Here is a 15,694-nt window from a genome sequence, read left to right as displayed (position 1 = left end):
ATTGCCCTGCATTGTCTGGCATCACCCCGGTGCACTGAATTGCCTGCATGGCCTTGCACTGCTCTCCAACGCCTCACCTCGTGTTTCACCTCCCTGCATCTGGTTGCCTTGCATCACCCCGAATTGCATCGTCCTGATTTGCCCTGCATTGCATCGCCTCACACTACCTACCCTTGCTCCATGTTGCCTTGCCTTTCATCACCCTGATTTGCATGGCCCTGCATCACATTGCTTTGCCTCATCCTGCATCGCATCACTTTCCATTTTGACTCCCTGCATTGTGTTGCCTTGCATTGCATCGCCCTGAACTGCATTGCCCTGCATCGCCTCCTCCTGCCTCACCTCACATCACCCTGCACCACATCACCTTGCACTTCATCCCCCTGCATTGTCCTGCCCTGCATTGCATTATCCTGCATCTCATTGCCCTGCATGGCATCCCATTGCCCTGCATCCCATCCGTGTGCACTGCACCGCCCCGGATGGCAGCAGCTGGCTCTGTGTCACCTCTCATCACTCTGCATCGTGCTCTGTCGCCCTGCATCACACTGCCTGGCACTGCATCCCCACCTTGCAGCGTCCTGCATCCTCCTCTATCCCCTCTCCCTGCATCGCAGCACAGTGCTCATGCCCAGGAGGGTGCTGGGGTCTGCTTGCCTCCTCCCTGCCTGCAGTGGGCTCAGTCACCCTCCTGCCCCTGCTGCTGAAGCTGCCCATCCCTGCTGCCCACCCCTCCCTGCCTGGTCACCTGGTGCAGTGACCCCCCCACACCGTGTCGGGGTCCCTCTGCTTTGTGTTTCACACATCCACCACCCCTCACATCCGCAAATCACTCCCGCCCTTCTCACACGCCTCCCCAGGGATGCCGGGATCCTGCGAGCGCCTCTGCACACCCCTCTTATCGCCATTCTTTTTAATTATTGGGCTAATTACTGGAAGCAGCAGCGCGGAGGGCCAGAACCGCAGGCTCTGCTGCAAAAAAAGTCATTTCAACTTGCTGGCTCTGCCCGGCTCTGCCGGCTGCTGCCTCCCGCAGCCCCCCCGGCCCCGGCGATCCCCCTGCCCCGGCGCGATGCCATCTGGAAGCTGTCTGCTCCCGCCGGCAGCCGTCATTACCGAGCCTCGCCACCGGCGTCATTAAAGCTCCCCATTTCCTCAGCCCGCTTGCTCTGGGAGCAGAGACACACCTGGGGCACTGGTTTGATCTCTTAAGGCAGTCAAGTGGCTTGTGGGGGCTAATGAAGGGCTTGGTGGCAGGGGGATGCATGCTGCCTGTCCCCAGTGCCCGTGGGTTGAAGGTACTGGGGTGGATGCAAGCCTGGATGAGACAGGGATTTGTCAGCCTGGGTTAGGGCAGCCCCAAGGGTTTGTGGCTGTCCAGGGACATCCTCAGTGCTGCTCTCTCGGCAGTGACACAGTGGTGACACCAGTGCTGTCCCCTCAGCCTCCAGCAAGGCAATGAGTATAACAAGAGGAGGGCACGGGGTGCTGGCAATGTCTATCTAAACCCATCCCAGCTCCTGGCACACTTCCCTGTGGTGCCAGGCAGCCTTGAGCCAGGATATGGATTCATGTGTGTCCCCACATGTCCCTCCATCACGCTCATGCCACTGCCACAACACGTCAAACACCACACGGTCCCTTTGCTGGCAGTTCTGCCACAGCAACATAAACCACACTGCTGGTTTGACAGGCCCCAGCTCAGCCCTTTTCCTTGCAGCACCCACCAGTAACACCTCAGCACCTTTTTGGGGTCTACACACACACACACACACACACACACGGGGCTTTATTTAATTCTGTTTCCACAAGCACCAGCTGCTCAGGCATGCACCAATCACAGTGTCCTTGGGCACCACTGGAGCCAGGCTCAGTGCCACCCACAGCAGCCCAGCACCCCATCCCTCCCTGTCCCCCATCCCCTTTTGGGATGTTTTCCATGTCACTGCCACATATTGCATCTTGCAGGCTCTGCGGGCAACTGGATGCAGCTAAAGTCTAAATTCCAGGGAAAAGATGGGTCCAAAAAATCTGGAAAGCTGGCACAAAAGCCCCTACCACAGCATGGTATCCTGTGCCAGTGCTGCTGGAACAAAGGCAAGAAAATCAAAGCCAGGCTGTGGGGCAGCCCTGGGCTGTGGTGGGAGAATTAATGGGAGCAAAGAGCCCTTCATGCTGTGTGGGAGTGGGTTTGAAAAATGAAATCGGCTTGAGAAGACCCTGGGCTGAAGCTTTAGGGGGAGCTTTTCTCCCCTTTCTCCTTTATTATTAATCATCGTGATTAATTAATTATTATTATTAATTAATTATTGTTAATTTTCCAAACAGCTGGGACAATGTTGGTATGAGCAGAAGTGCATGGTGCAAGGGGAAGGATCAGTCACCGGCATGCAGAGGTGGGGATGCACAGAGGGAACGTGTTCCAGCTGAAATCCCACAAGCCCAGAGCCACGGTCCCATGTCCCTGTGGGGCACCAGGCTGTCCCTGGGAGGGGACACACACATCACCAGCAGCACCCAGAGCCCTTGGCAGAGCCTGGGGCCAGCTCAGCTCTCGGATGTGCCGCGGCGTTGGTGGGGAAGGGCCGTGCCAGATGTTGTGCCTGGTGCAGGCTGTTTCCCAGCAAAGCTTTAATGGCATCAAATCAAGCTGTCGACAGCAGGGAGGTTACAGGCTTCCCCCGGAGAGGGAGGTGGCTGTGGCTGGCCCCTGGGGCCCTGCCCACTCACTGTCCCTGCCACGTCCCTGCTGGACGTGCTCTCCTGACCCCGAAGAAGTTTCCAGACACTGACTCTGAGATGGGAATCGATACAGGGCTGCTGGTGCAAGGCTGCAGCTGGACCTGCCCTTGGCAAAGCCATGCTGTGGCCAGGGCTCGTGGTGTGGGTCCCTGGGAAGGGACAGGACAGGGACTTGAGGCCACCAGGGTGACCAGCACTGGCACAACCCTGTCCCTGGAACACAAGGAGCAGCTCTCACTGCTGGCTACAGCCAGAGCATCCTGTGCTCTTGGTCCCAAGGGAGCACGGACAGCCCAGCACAGCCCGTGTCACTCATGGGGGACACACAAGGACCTGATGCACCTCCCTGATGTGCCAGGGTATGACCCAGGGCCACGATGGTGCACGGGGTCATGCTGCCATGGAGCTGGGGGCTGATGCATGGCACAGGCCAACATCAGGAGCCGAGCTGGGGCACCGTGTGGCACTGCCAGGATTTGTGCTGTGTGGCTGGATTTCATGTTATTTTCCCCTTCCTTCCTTCCTTCCTTCCTTCCTTCCTTCCTTCCTTCCTTCCTTCCTTCCTTCCTTCCTTCCTTCCTTCCTTCCTTCCTTCCTTCCTTCCTTCCTTCCTTCCTTCCTTCCTTCCTTCCTTCCTGCCTTCCTTCCTGCCTTCCTTCCTGCCTTCCTTCCTGCCTTCCTGCCTTCCTTGCCTTCCTGCCTTCCTTCCTTTCCTCCCTGCCTTCTCCCCTTTCCTCCCCCTTCCCCCTGCCTGCGAGGGACATGGCATGGCCGGATCTGGAGCCCTCTGAAGGCAGCCCAGGATTTCCATGGGTGTCAGGGACCCTCGGTAAGCACCCAATCCCCCCAACCCCTCAGCCCCATGGGTCAAAAGGCGTCCCCCGTGTCCCTGCACGCTGGCCTGGCTTCCCAGCTGCTGCTCATCCCGCGGGGGCTGCTCCAGCCCTGCTGCTCCTCCGGCTGCTCCATCAACAAGGACTCAGCGACTAAAAATAGCAGCGCGCTCTCGCAGGGGGATGCTCCGCCATCAGAGCACTGCTGGCACCGCGGACACCCCGCTCCCCACCCCAAACCCCCACCCCAAACCCTGCCCCACACCCAGGGGTGCAGCCCCATAGGGTGAGCTGCTATCGGAGCTGGGAACGAAGCGATTGGACCCCCCCGGATCCCCCGGCAGCTCTCAGGGAGGGGAATAAGCGCCTATCGAGTAGCGTCAGCCCCGGATTTGTTTAATTGTGAGCTGGTGGAGTTTAAAGAAACCCTTTCTGGCTGGCTGCCACACCGCAAAGTGCTCCGGAGAATTTGATTATTAAGGGAGGAGAGAAAAGGGGAGGCTGCGGGCGGGGGGAGCCGGGGTGCGTGGGACAGACCAGGAAAGGGCATCCTGCCTCAGGAGCTGGGAATGAGAGGAACTGGGGGGATGAAAAACAGACAGACCCCCCCTCAGCAGTGCACAGGGACCCGGGGGGCTCACCCGGGGTAGGGCAAACCCTCCATGCAGCTGTGGAGCTGCTGCTGTTTGTCCCTGCACTCCACAGACACCCCGCTGCCAGGGCACCCCCCTTCAATGCCCCTTCACTGAACCCCTTTAATGCACCCTCTCCCCAGTGCACCCCCCCTTACTGCACTGTCCCCCAATAACCCCTTTAATGCACCCCAATAATGGTTCCCTCCCCAATAAACCCTTCTAGTGTACCCCAATAATGGTCCCCTCCCCAGTGAACCCCTCTAATGCACCCCAATAATGGTCCCCACCCCAGCGAACCCCTTTAACGCACCCTCTCCCCAGTGCACCCCTTCAATGCACTCTCATTAGCGCACCCTTGTCCCAATGCACCCCAATAAAGTGCTCTCCCCGCAGTGAACCCCTTCAATACCCCTCCCCAACCCCTCCCATCACCACCAGCATCTCCCACCACACCAGCGCTCCATCCCAGTGCAGGGGCTGGGGGGTTACGGCACCCCAGGGCCGCCCCCCAGCCCCGCGTCCCGCCCCATTTCGGCGCTCAGCCGAGCGGAGCAGCTGTTCCCTGCACACTTCACTTGCCCGCAGATGATGATAAATGGAGCTGGGGCTGCGCCGCCCATTGCGTGGGGGTGGGCGGATGTGGGGAAGGAGGAGGAGGAGGAGGAGGAGGAAGGATGGGGTCCCCATCTCCCGCAGCCCCCCCAGATCACGCTGCTCCTCCCATCCAGCTGCTGGGGAATTCCCTGGCCAGGACCCCCCCCTCCTTATCCAAACCGCCCTCCCGGGGGTTGGAACCTGCCCAGGGAATTCCCATGGCAATGGGATGCGTCCCCATCCCCGGATCAGGGTCGCATTTAGGGGCCACAGTCCTTCACTGCTGCCCCCTCCTCCCAGCTCTGCTCCTCCCCAGTGAGGAATTTTCCTTGGGAAAAAAAATCCACCGCCTGCGAACCGCACTCATGACTCAACGTTTCTGCTGGCCCCGGTTCCTCCGGCGCTTGCCAGGGGAAGCCCGTGGCCGCCCCAACCTCATCCCCTCACATGGAAATCCGGCTCAGCCGCCAGCTCCAGCCTCTCTCCCCCCTCGATTTGATTTTTCCTCCTTTATTTTGGAAGGGGGGGCGGTTGGGTCCTTGATGTCAGGGATGGGAGGTTTGCAGAGGGTTGGGCTGGGGAGGATGATGGGAGGTTCTGGGAGTCACAGCAAGTTGCTGGGTTTTTGTTTTGTTTTTTTTTTTTTTTTTTTCTTGGTGGTGGAAAATGTCAGTTGGTGAGGAAGGATTTGAAAAGGAAGGGAAGAAGAAAAAGGGGGAATAAGAGGAAGAAAAAAAGGGAAAGAAAAAGGGGGAATAAGGAAAAAAAAAGGGAAAAAAAGAAGAAAAAAAAGGAAAATTAAGAAAAGGAAAATAAAAAAGAAAAAAGAGAAAAAGAAAGAAAAACACAGAGAAAGGAATGAGAGAAAATGAGAAAGAAAAAGAAAAAAGGTATTTAAAAAAAAAATATGAAGGTAAAAAAAAAGGAAAAAAGAAGGGGGGGGGGTAAGGCTGGAGGCTCACAGCAAAACAGATGCTCAGCCTGAGCCTTCCTGGGCAAATTCCCTCTCCGGAGGTGAACCATGCTCCACTCCAGAGCAAAATTCATGGCCGGATGTACCATGGAGTGAGGCTCCACATGACCCCCAGCCAGCGGCTGGACATCGACCTTGGGGCTCTGAGGGGAAGGAAAACCAACCCTGCAGGAGGCTGGAAACACAGCTGAGCTTAGGAGAGATCCAGCAATCCCAGTCTCCAAACCCAAATCCTGCTGCAGACCTGCCTGGAGCTGTCAGTACAGCGGTGCCAGGGCACCAGTGGGCACAGCCGTGGCCGTGGGGTTGTTGTCACCACCGTGGTGACCTTCAGCCAACCCTCCAGCCTCACCCCAAGTGAGCAGCACGGGGCCAGCACAGGGCAGTGTGACAGCCTGGCCAGTTCTCCACATGCTCACGGTGTTTTTCTTTACTCATTTTCTGCTTGACAGCTTGGGATCCTTCTTCCTTCCTCCCTCCCCTCCTGCTCTCGGCCTGACTCACTTCAATTCCAATAATAATTAACCATTCCAATCATTACTGTGACTGCTAATTTTAACCTTCCCTTCTTCTCCCACACCCTGTTTGTCCCCTGCCTCAGTTTCCCCTTGAGGCAGGACAGAAGCTCCATCCCTGCCAGGAAAGGCGGGGAGCAGATGCCATGCCCTTGGCACCCTCCTCTGCAATGCTGATGCCCCAAGGGGTTCATGCTGCTTACAGCAAAAATAAAAGCAAATAAAGCTCTCCCAAGTAAGAGGGAAAGGATCCTCATCCCAGTCCTGGATCTGGTCTGCATCTCCTGAGCTGGTTGCTCATGGATGTCGTTGGATGCATAAGGCTGCAGTCCCTGGGGAATGTCACAGGGATGGCTCGTGGTCCCCTGGCACCTGCTGGCCCAGCAAACCCACACCAAACCTGGTGGCAGAACCTGGCACCCACCCAGCAGCCTGGAACTGAAAATCCACTGGTTTGGAAGCAGGACCACTCTCCAGCTGTGCCTCAGTTTCCCCACTGTAGAGTGGTCCAGGTTTGTGCTGGTGTCCAGTGTTGGTGCTGGAAGTGCCAGCCCTGGAGCAGGGGAATGGAGCAGGCTCGTGTCCCAGCCCCAGGGTCCTGGGTCCTCCCCAGAGGGTCTCCCCATCCCCAACAGAACTGGAGACCCCAAAGGATGACAGGTGCCCGTCACCCCCAGGACATTCCCAGCTCTTCTGAATGTGCCACTGGGTCCAGCCCCTCTGGCTCATCCCTGATCACAGCCTGTTTTTCTATCAGGAAAACTCAGCAAATTCACACTCCACATCCAAAACCAGGAGGCCTCAGCTGCTGTGGGATGGCTGCTGACAGCAAAGGGCAGACCCTGGCACCATCCCATGCCTTCTCCCCATCCCAAACTCTCTCCCTCTCCCTCCAGGAGAAGATGGGGCTTTGTCCCAGTGTCCCCACCACGTCAGGCACATGGGATATTTATGGTTGTGTTTTACATGAGTGCTATTCAGTTACCACTGGTGATCCCCAGTCCCTGTCTCACTGAGACCCCCTCACTGGGATTCATTGTTATGGGGGGCATTCCCTTGTCCCCTTTTTGCCTTCCTGGGGCAGCCAATCTCATGACCCAGCAACCACCAGCTCCCCACTGCCATCACCTCATCTGTGAGGTGCTTTCAGGTATGGGCACCCCACAGCTGCCAGGTTTCAGCATCTGCTCCGTGCAGCGGAGCCAATCCCGGCTGTGCTCTTGCCCTGAGCCGTCCCCTGCCGGCAGCAGACAGCTCGGTAATGAAGCGTAATGCTCCGGCACTCCCCTGAGTGACAGTGGCCAGCACCGGCTGGGTCCCCGCGGCTCAGCACCGCCTCCTCTGCCTGCCAGAGAGGGGATGAGCATCCCCCTGCCACCAGCGGGGCTGGGGGCTGCAGAGTGGTCACCTGCTAGGGGATGCTGAGCTGGAATCCGCTGGGGGGAAAGGAAAAATAATAAGGATAAAAGGGTGTTGAAAGAAATAAGTTAAAAAAAAAAAAAACATAAAAGAAAAGAAGGTTGAAAATAATAAATTGAGGTTTGATGCTGTGTGGTAAATTATTTCGGTATTATATATTCCCCAGCTTCAAATCCTGAAGACAAATACTGGGCAGGTGAAGTGGGAAGCAGATTTCCAAAGGCCTTCTCCCGGCTCCAGGTTATTGACTCTGTCAATCACGGCGGGCGCCTTCCCCACCTTTGGCACCCTGCAAAATCGGCTCCTTTTGTTCCTGCTGAAAAACTGGGGGCGGGGGAAAAGGAGGGGAGAGGAATTTGGGGCAGGGAACTTCCAAAAGAGATGATTAAGGAGTTAATCTGCCTGAAATAGATAAGGAGCTTAGAGCTGCTGGTATTTGACTGTCCAAGTTTGGATTCAGCGTGTCTTAAACACTGGCTGGAATGTACTTAGATATGACCAAAGTACATGTCCCCCCGAGGAATTACCAGGTTGCCAATTAGATTTGCTTTCCAGATTCACTCAAAACCTTCACAAGCTTCTTCAGAGCAGGAAAATTGCTGCCTGTCCCTGGGGAGAAGCAGAGCAGCCGCTGCTGCCTGGCCCTGCAGCCAGCACAGCACAGCATGGCACGACACCAGATCCCAGTGGGCAGCCACAGGATTTGCAGGAAGGTGGCACAGCCAGGATGATGGCATGGAAGGGATGCCTGTGCCAGGGTATGGGGGCACCAGGCATGGCCTGGTGGGTGTTTCTGGGGGAATTTGGGTGGTTTTGGGTGCTTGGGGTGCTGGTGTGAGCCTTGCCATGGTCGTGGGGATGGTGCAGTGGGGGGGCTCTCACCAGAGCAGGCTCAGCATTCCATGGGGTTGCAGAGCCATGGCTCTCCCTACCTCCAACCAGGCTCACTGTGCTGCCATGCAGCCAAATCCAACCTAAAACACCCCAGCTCAACCTCCAGGCAGGGGACACAACACAGAACAGAGCCATGATGGCTCATGGGGAAGGCAAGCAAACACCAAAACATGGACAAATCCCTCTGGTGAGCACCTGGCTCCTGGTCCCTGTGGGCACCTGGCACATCACAAACTCAGCACAACCCAATGCTCAGAGCAGCGAGAACCCCTGCCCATGCCAGGCTGAGGGTCACCACTCAGGGGCCACAACAACATCCAGCACCAGGACAAAGTAGAGGTAGAAGAGCAAACACCAACCCCTGCAAAAACCCTTCACTATCCATTAATTTTAACCACTCCATCCCCATCCTTGTTATTTATGGTGCTTTATAACATGATGATGAAAGTAATGAAGTTTGGAGGGCTGCATGACCAACACAGAGGGAGGACCATGATGGAGGATCCCACCACCAGCTCCCACATGCAGGCACCAAGTTCCTTTCTGATCCTGGGCTGTATTTACTAAATCTGAGCTCGGTTTCTGTGCTGGCATCCCAATCCCACTGAAGAGTGTTGGGAGTGGCAGCCAGTCTCACCAGGCTGGTGTCGGCACTGTTGGAGTGGCGGCGGCACCGTGATGGAAAGTTGTTGGAACATCAGCTTTGGATGCTGAGTCCTGGTAACAGTTGCTATGTGAAACATTCAGAGGTGGAATTTACTGTCACAGTTAATAATAGATGAAGGTTTTAGAATTTTTGATGCTTTACATTTTAAGCTGTTTGATTTATAATGTTTCAGAAGAGGGTGGGGGGAGGCAGGAGATGAACAGCAGCATGAGGTAAACAAAGCAAGTGGGGAGGTGGGCAAAAGGCTCCATCCATCCATCCATCCATCCATCCATCCATCCATCCATCCATCCATCCATCCATCCATGCAGCCATCCCCCTGCCCATTCCAGAGATGCACTGAGGTGGCCAACAACGGGATGGGATCTCCCCACCAACCACCAAAACCACTGAGCATCCTGGTGGAAAACCACGGCACGACTGGGACGGAGCCCCTCAATTCCACATCACACTTCATTTTGGGGTGGTTTTTTTTGCCTGCATCTCTTCTCCCTGTTTTCATTCCGGTGGGTTGCTGGGTTATTTACTTGCTGGCTCCTCTCTCCTCTCCTCTCTTGCAGGTGTATTTCGAGTAGCTCCGTAAATAGCAGCGCGCGGCGTGCCTGCGGCGGGGCGCGCGGGTCCTGCTGATTAGGAACACGCTGCCAAAAAAAAAGAAGGGTCTCAATTCCCTGCCAAGCTGTCACCCTGCTTCCACAAAGAGGTGCCAATGTCCTGAGGGGATGCTCCCCCTGGATCCCAGGGGGCTGGTGCGTGCTGTGTCCGCTCCTTCCTGGAATGGAGCAGCGAGCACAGGTGCTGTGTGAAGAACCTCAGTGTCTTATAGTGTCCTCTGGTATCCTCAATGTCCCATTGTGGGCAACAAAGCCCTGTGATGGCTTCAGCTCTGGCACATTCTTCCTGCTTCTTCCAAACGTTGCAGCATCCCAGCACCTCAGATGTGGGGTCAGGAGGATTTAATCCCAGCTCAGTCGGGCTTCAGGTCATGGCACGAGGAGCAGAGGGGGACTCCACACTTCCTCCACCAGTACTGGGCATGCAAGTGACATCTTGATAAAACTGGGGAATGTGATGGAAGAGAGGGGGTTCCCCTCTACTCCCACAAACACAGTGCAGAGAGGAGGTACTTTGCAAAGCTGTTGGAAGGATGTGGTGACTGGAGCTTCCAACACGTGTAGACATTCCAGCCCTAACCAGTTCCATGGCTCCTGCCAAAGCCCTGAGTGCACACAGGAGCTGCCAGACCTCAGGAGGTGGCTGAGGTGCATCCCAGACCACCAGCACCCTCCAGCCCCTCTGGAGCCCCTGTTTCCCCCAGGGGTCCTGGGCTGAGCTGCCCCATGATGTCTCAATCAGGGCTGTGCATCACCCCATTTACATGCGCATCCCGGCTGGAGCTGAGTATAATTTCCTTATAAAGCAGCTTTGACACACGGGGTAGCTCGCCTTAATGAGGAGGGTTATTCCACAAAGATCTGTCACTAATGGGCTCGGGGTAGGCAGAGCCTGTGCATGCAGACTCCTGCTGCCAAACCCAGCACTACACTGCACCCAGATCTCCCCACGGACACAGCATCCCCATCAGAATTACACCCTTGGCTGAGCCAGTGCCAGCAACCTCTGGCTTGGTGGGATCTCACCCTGATCCCAGCAAAATCCTGTGCCTCTGCCAGCTGCCTCTCTGCCTTGCATCAAAACCTACTTGGAGGTCCAAAAAGGCAACCGTGAGGCACATCTTGGCATGGAAACCACTCAACCCTTCCCAAAAACCAGCTCCAGGGAGGGAGATCAAAGTCAGCACAGCACTGGAGTCCCCCAGTATGCACAAGGTACCTGAAACACCAAACCATCCACATCCAAGGCACCGCTCCCACCTGGCACCAGCTCTGCCAGTGACCAGCCCGCCATTACCACAACTGCCTAATTAAGAAACACATTAGAACCCCCAAGAGCAAGTCCCTCCCTGCAGAGCCTTGACGAATTCAGTGCAGAGGTTCATCCCCAGCACTCCCCCGGGGACCCCCGTTAGCGGCGGGTGCCTCGTTAGCCGCCCTCGTGCCGGCCATTGGCTGCAGCTCGTTGGTGGCATCGAGCAGCCCTGCCCCAGACACCTTCTCCTGCGACCAGAGGCGCGCTACGTCCCAGGGCACTGTCACAATATATTAAGAAGCGGCGCTAAAAATAAGCAACAGCAAAAATAAGCAGGAAAATCGTGGTCCCTGCCTGCCCCTGCCAGCCTCGCACCGGCGGAGCTCCCGCTGCCGCACGCGAGCTGGGGAAGCACGTCAGGAACGAGAGGATTTTGCTGGGTTTTATTAAAAGGACGTGGTTTTCCCCTCCCTCCGCCCCCATCTCCAGCCTCTCTGTGAAGCGAGCCCCGCGGTGACACACAGGACTTGGTGACAAATCATCCCGGGGGTGGGCGGTTTCTCTGCATGCTGGTGGTTCCAGGCATGGCCGCAGCTGGTGTGAGGCCCTGCCTGTCCCTCTGGGGCTGGAGCAGATCCTTGCCCACCCCACAGAGCCCAGGATGGGGCTCTGCCCCACGATGGGGACACCCCAGGAGCCACGAGCGCTGCTCCGTGTGCCCACCAAAGGATGGATGGGTTTTGGCCGGCTCCGTGTTAGACACAACAGCCAGGCTGGCTCCCTCTGGCTACCCCCATTCCCAGAGCTCCCCAACATCTGCAAGCACCCCATTCTCCCTGCTAGCCAGGCACACGAGCGCCGGTGTGGCACAGCCCATGGGATGGCAGCTGGCACCCAATTCTCCCTGCACCCCATTCTCCCTGCTAGCCAGGCACACGGTGTGGCACAGCCCATGGGATGGCAGCTGGGACAATCCTCTACCCGGGAACGCATCCTGGATGGAGCACCTGGGGAGAGGGCAGGAGCCTCCTCCCTCTGCCTGCTCCCGGTGGGGAACCATCCTCCATGCCGGATTCCTGGGGGCTGTGGGAGGCACGGGCAGGGACACAGCCCCTGCTTGTCTCCGGGAGATGAAAGAGCAGCTCGGGGCGCGGGGACGGCTCCGTGCCTGCAGCCCAAGGCTGCGGCTGGAACGAATGCGTGCACATACCTCTGCCCCGGCACGGCTGTTTGCTCTTCTCTTCCGTGGCTGTGATTGATTAAAGGATCAGGGACATCTGAGAATGGAGGCAGCAGCGGCAGCAGCAGAAGCAGCTCCCTTTGGACTTGGAGAGCTTCCTTGCCTGCTGCTTGCTGCTGCCGTTGCCTGTCAGGCAGCTTTTAATCAAGGTTTGCTTATATCTGCAAAGGCCTTTCCCAGAGGGATGAAGGGAGGAAAAGAGGGGGGGAGAGTATATTAACATGCCAGCCACCCTCCCTCTCCCTCTCCTTTGTTTATGGAGAGGGTCAGTGCTTGGAAACGGCTGGCGGGGACCGGGAAAGGCGCTTTGGGGGTGCTGTATTGTGGTGCAGCTCTTGGCATGCCCAGGTCTCATGGCATAGCCAGGGGTAGGGAGGGCATCATACTCAGCTGGAGTGTGCTCAAAAACAGCACCAGTCTGTGGAGGGAGCAGGACCTGGGGGCCAGGGCTTGGTGGCTTCTGCCAGGTGGCCCTGGATGCCTGGCATGTCCCCCCAGGCAGGGCAGGGAGGGGACCAACCTGTATAGCCCCAAATCGGGGTCTCAGCCCAGAGAGACCAACACCAGCCATATGCTGAGACCAGCACTGTCCATACACCAAGACCACTCAGGCAGAAGGAGCCCAGGCCCCTCCATCCCAGCCCTGGCCCCATGGAAGGTCAGAACCTCCATCCTCATCCTACAGCTCACTGGGACTGCAGTTGGGATGGCCACGTCACAACACCCCATCTCCCTTCTGCAGGGTGGGCTCTGGCAGGGAAACCAGGGCTCAGAGGGTCTGACACCAGCCCCACACCTGCCCCAGGGCTGGGTTTGCCTCATGGCGCTGGGATTTCAGCACTGCACAGTCTGGGAGCATCCCAGCATCACCCACCACAGCCACCATCACCCACCACAGCCACCACCAGAGCTCTGCACACCCATACAAGCCATGTGGGAGAACAGGTGACCCCGAGCCCCGTGTCCCCTCATCAAGCACTGTTCTGCCTCCACTGCCATTCCTGCACATCACTTTGGCTCTCCACGTTATCTTATTGCTCAGCTAATGACCTGCTAAAAGTATTATGTGAAAAACCGTGCTCTTAGCCAGCCATTAGACTGGTTAGGACCAGTGGGTCATGCTTTATTGCTTTAATAACGGAGTTTATGAAAGGTCGTCTCATAACTGATAACATGCATAATTTTTGTAACTTAATTAATGCTGCTAATATACTGGAGTCTCCATCAGCTGCTGGTGCAACTGATGCGCAGTTTGCATCCCGAGCAGGGCTGGGAAGAGGATCCCAGGCCGGGCTCTGCCTGCTGTCCTTGCCAAGCAGCACCCATGGTAGGAACACAGGTCAGATCCACACCAAAACCTCATTGTGCCACCTCTCCACACTGGAGCATCCCCTTCAGAAATGCTCCAGCAAAGACAGGGAGTGCTGTGAGTGGGCAGAGGGAAATGGGAACAGATCCAGTTCCCAACCCCACAAGCCTGAAGGGAAGGGATTTCTTTGCTTCCACTCTGCCCAGCCCATGGAGAAGACAAGGGCAGATGTGGGAGAGTTTTATCTGTGGAAGAACCACAAAACCTCTGAGGGATGGGAGCTGCTCCAGCAATCCCATACATCGCTGCCTGAAGTTACAACTGAGCAAAGGAGTTTTGCCTTGATTGGGGATTTGTGACTGTGCCCCAAGAGGGTTCCCCTGGGAACCCCCAGACCAACTCTGCTCCTCTGGTGATGCTAAGGGCAGCCAGGCTGGCAATGGGGCAGGATCCTGCTGGAACTGCTGCCTTTCTTCCCAGCACTGGTTTTTAAGGACAACCTCCTTCACAACAATTCTGACAGTATTTTTTGAGACTTTCTTTTAAGAACACCCTCCTGTGAGGGTGGTGAGGCCCTGGCACATGTGCCCAGAGAAGCTGTGAATGCTCCATCCCTGGAAGTGTCCAAGACCAGACTGCACAGGGCTTGGAGCAACCTGGGATAGTGAAAGATGTCCCTGCCAATGGCAGGGGATGGAGGTGGATGGTCTTTAAGTCCCTTCCAACCCAAACCATTCTACGATTCTGTGACAAATACACACTTTTCTCATTAAAAGGGGAAAAACACAAAAGCAAACAACTTCTCCCCACTACCCGAGCGCACACCTGGGGGGGCTGAGCATCCACGGGGGAAGCTGGGAATCAGACACATTTTTCCAGGCAGCAAAATCAAGCCCTTCCCTTGCAAAAAAAAAAAAAAAAAAAAAAATTCATGTAAATAGGAGCCCAGGTGCATGCGGTGTGCGAGTCCCTGATATGCTGCCACCAGCAAATCTGGTGAGCTGTGAATCCGCGGCACCGCGCATCCAACGCTGCAAATCCGAGCTGCTCCAGTCGCCTGCTTAGTTTTGCAAATTCTTTCCTGCTGGCTGAGAAAAGCCAATATGTCTGCTGCTCCCGCTCCAGTGCAATAATTGTTCAGCACTGGTTATCATCCTGCCAGAAAGGCACGAGCTACCGCTGGGGCACTCTGCTTGCTGTAAATGCAGCGAGATGATTTCCTAGCAAATGCAAGTTTTCCAAGGAAGTGGGTGGAATCTGCTTGTCTCTGATTAGACAGCTTGGGTTTTTGTTTTCCTGGTGCTTTAGAGAGAGAGAGAGAGAGAGAAAGAGAAAGAGAGAGAGAGAGAGAGAGAGAGAGAGAGAAAAAAAAAATAAAAAAGGCATAAAATATGTGGCTTTGCATCCCCTCTGCCCTGAATCGCAGGCTCACATGCATCCAGGCGATGGTTCCCTTGGGACTCGCAGCTTTGCCCACACTCTGAGCAATGATCCCGTGGAATGAGGCTATGATCTTTCATCAATCATTGCCGAGCGCTTCTCCCTCCCGCGCCCGCTCCCCGGGCTGTGCCCGCTGCGAGCGCGCAGCCCCACTGCTCTGCTTCCCCTTCGTGCCTCCAAAAATCAAGGGGTGCAGCCTTGGCCCCCCAAGTGTCTGGGGGGGTCAGGACTCTGCCTGGGGACAAGGGGCACAGGGCAGCCCCTCCTTCACCTTCCCAGCTCAGCACAATTAAGGGATGCTTGGGGGAGATGCAGGATGATGGAGAGGCTTGCAGGACAAGAGGGTAAATCCCGAATTCTGAAGCAGCAACCAGAATAGCCAGGATGTTGCAAGGGAGGTGGGATCAGGACAAGCCCTGAGGCTGTGGAGAGACAGGTCTGCCTCCCCGCCCTTGCCAGGGGAGGAAAAATGACTTGAAATTAAGATTTCCTGATGTTTGGGGGCTTGGAGACCTTGACACCCCCTGCGTCCATCTGGCTCTTCCCCTCTTGTGGCAGCTCACT

At 56.3% G+C, this 15,694-nt stretch overlaps 1 protein-coding gene across 2 annotated transcripts in view; it reads right to left on the bottom strand.

The window, feature by feature from the left end:
• Window positions 1–15,694, bottom strand: part of RAI1 (retinoic acid induced 1) — a 74,246-nt gene that overhangs the window by 9,511 nt on the left and 49,041 nt on the right. The gene's annotated exons all lie outside the window — the stretch shown is intronic.

The sequence above is a fragment of the Molothrus aeneus genome, chromosome 16 (assembly GCF_037042795.1).
Source record: "Molothrus aeneus isolate 106 chromosome 16, BPBGC_Maene_1.0, whole genome shotgun sequence".
NCBI lineage: Eukaryota > Metazoa > Chordata > Aves > Passeriformes > Icteridae > Molothrus > Molothrus aeneus.
Note: the sequence above shows the minus strand (reverse complement) of the source record. Positions and strands in the feature narration are given on the sequence as shown.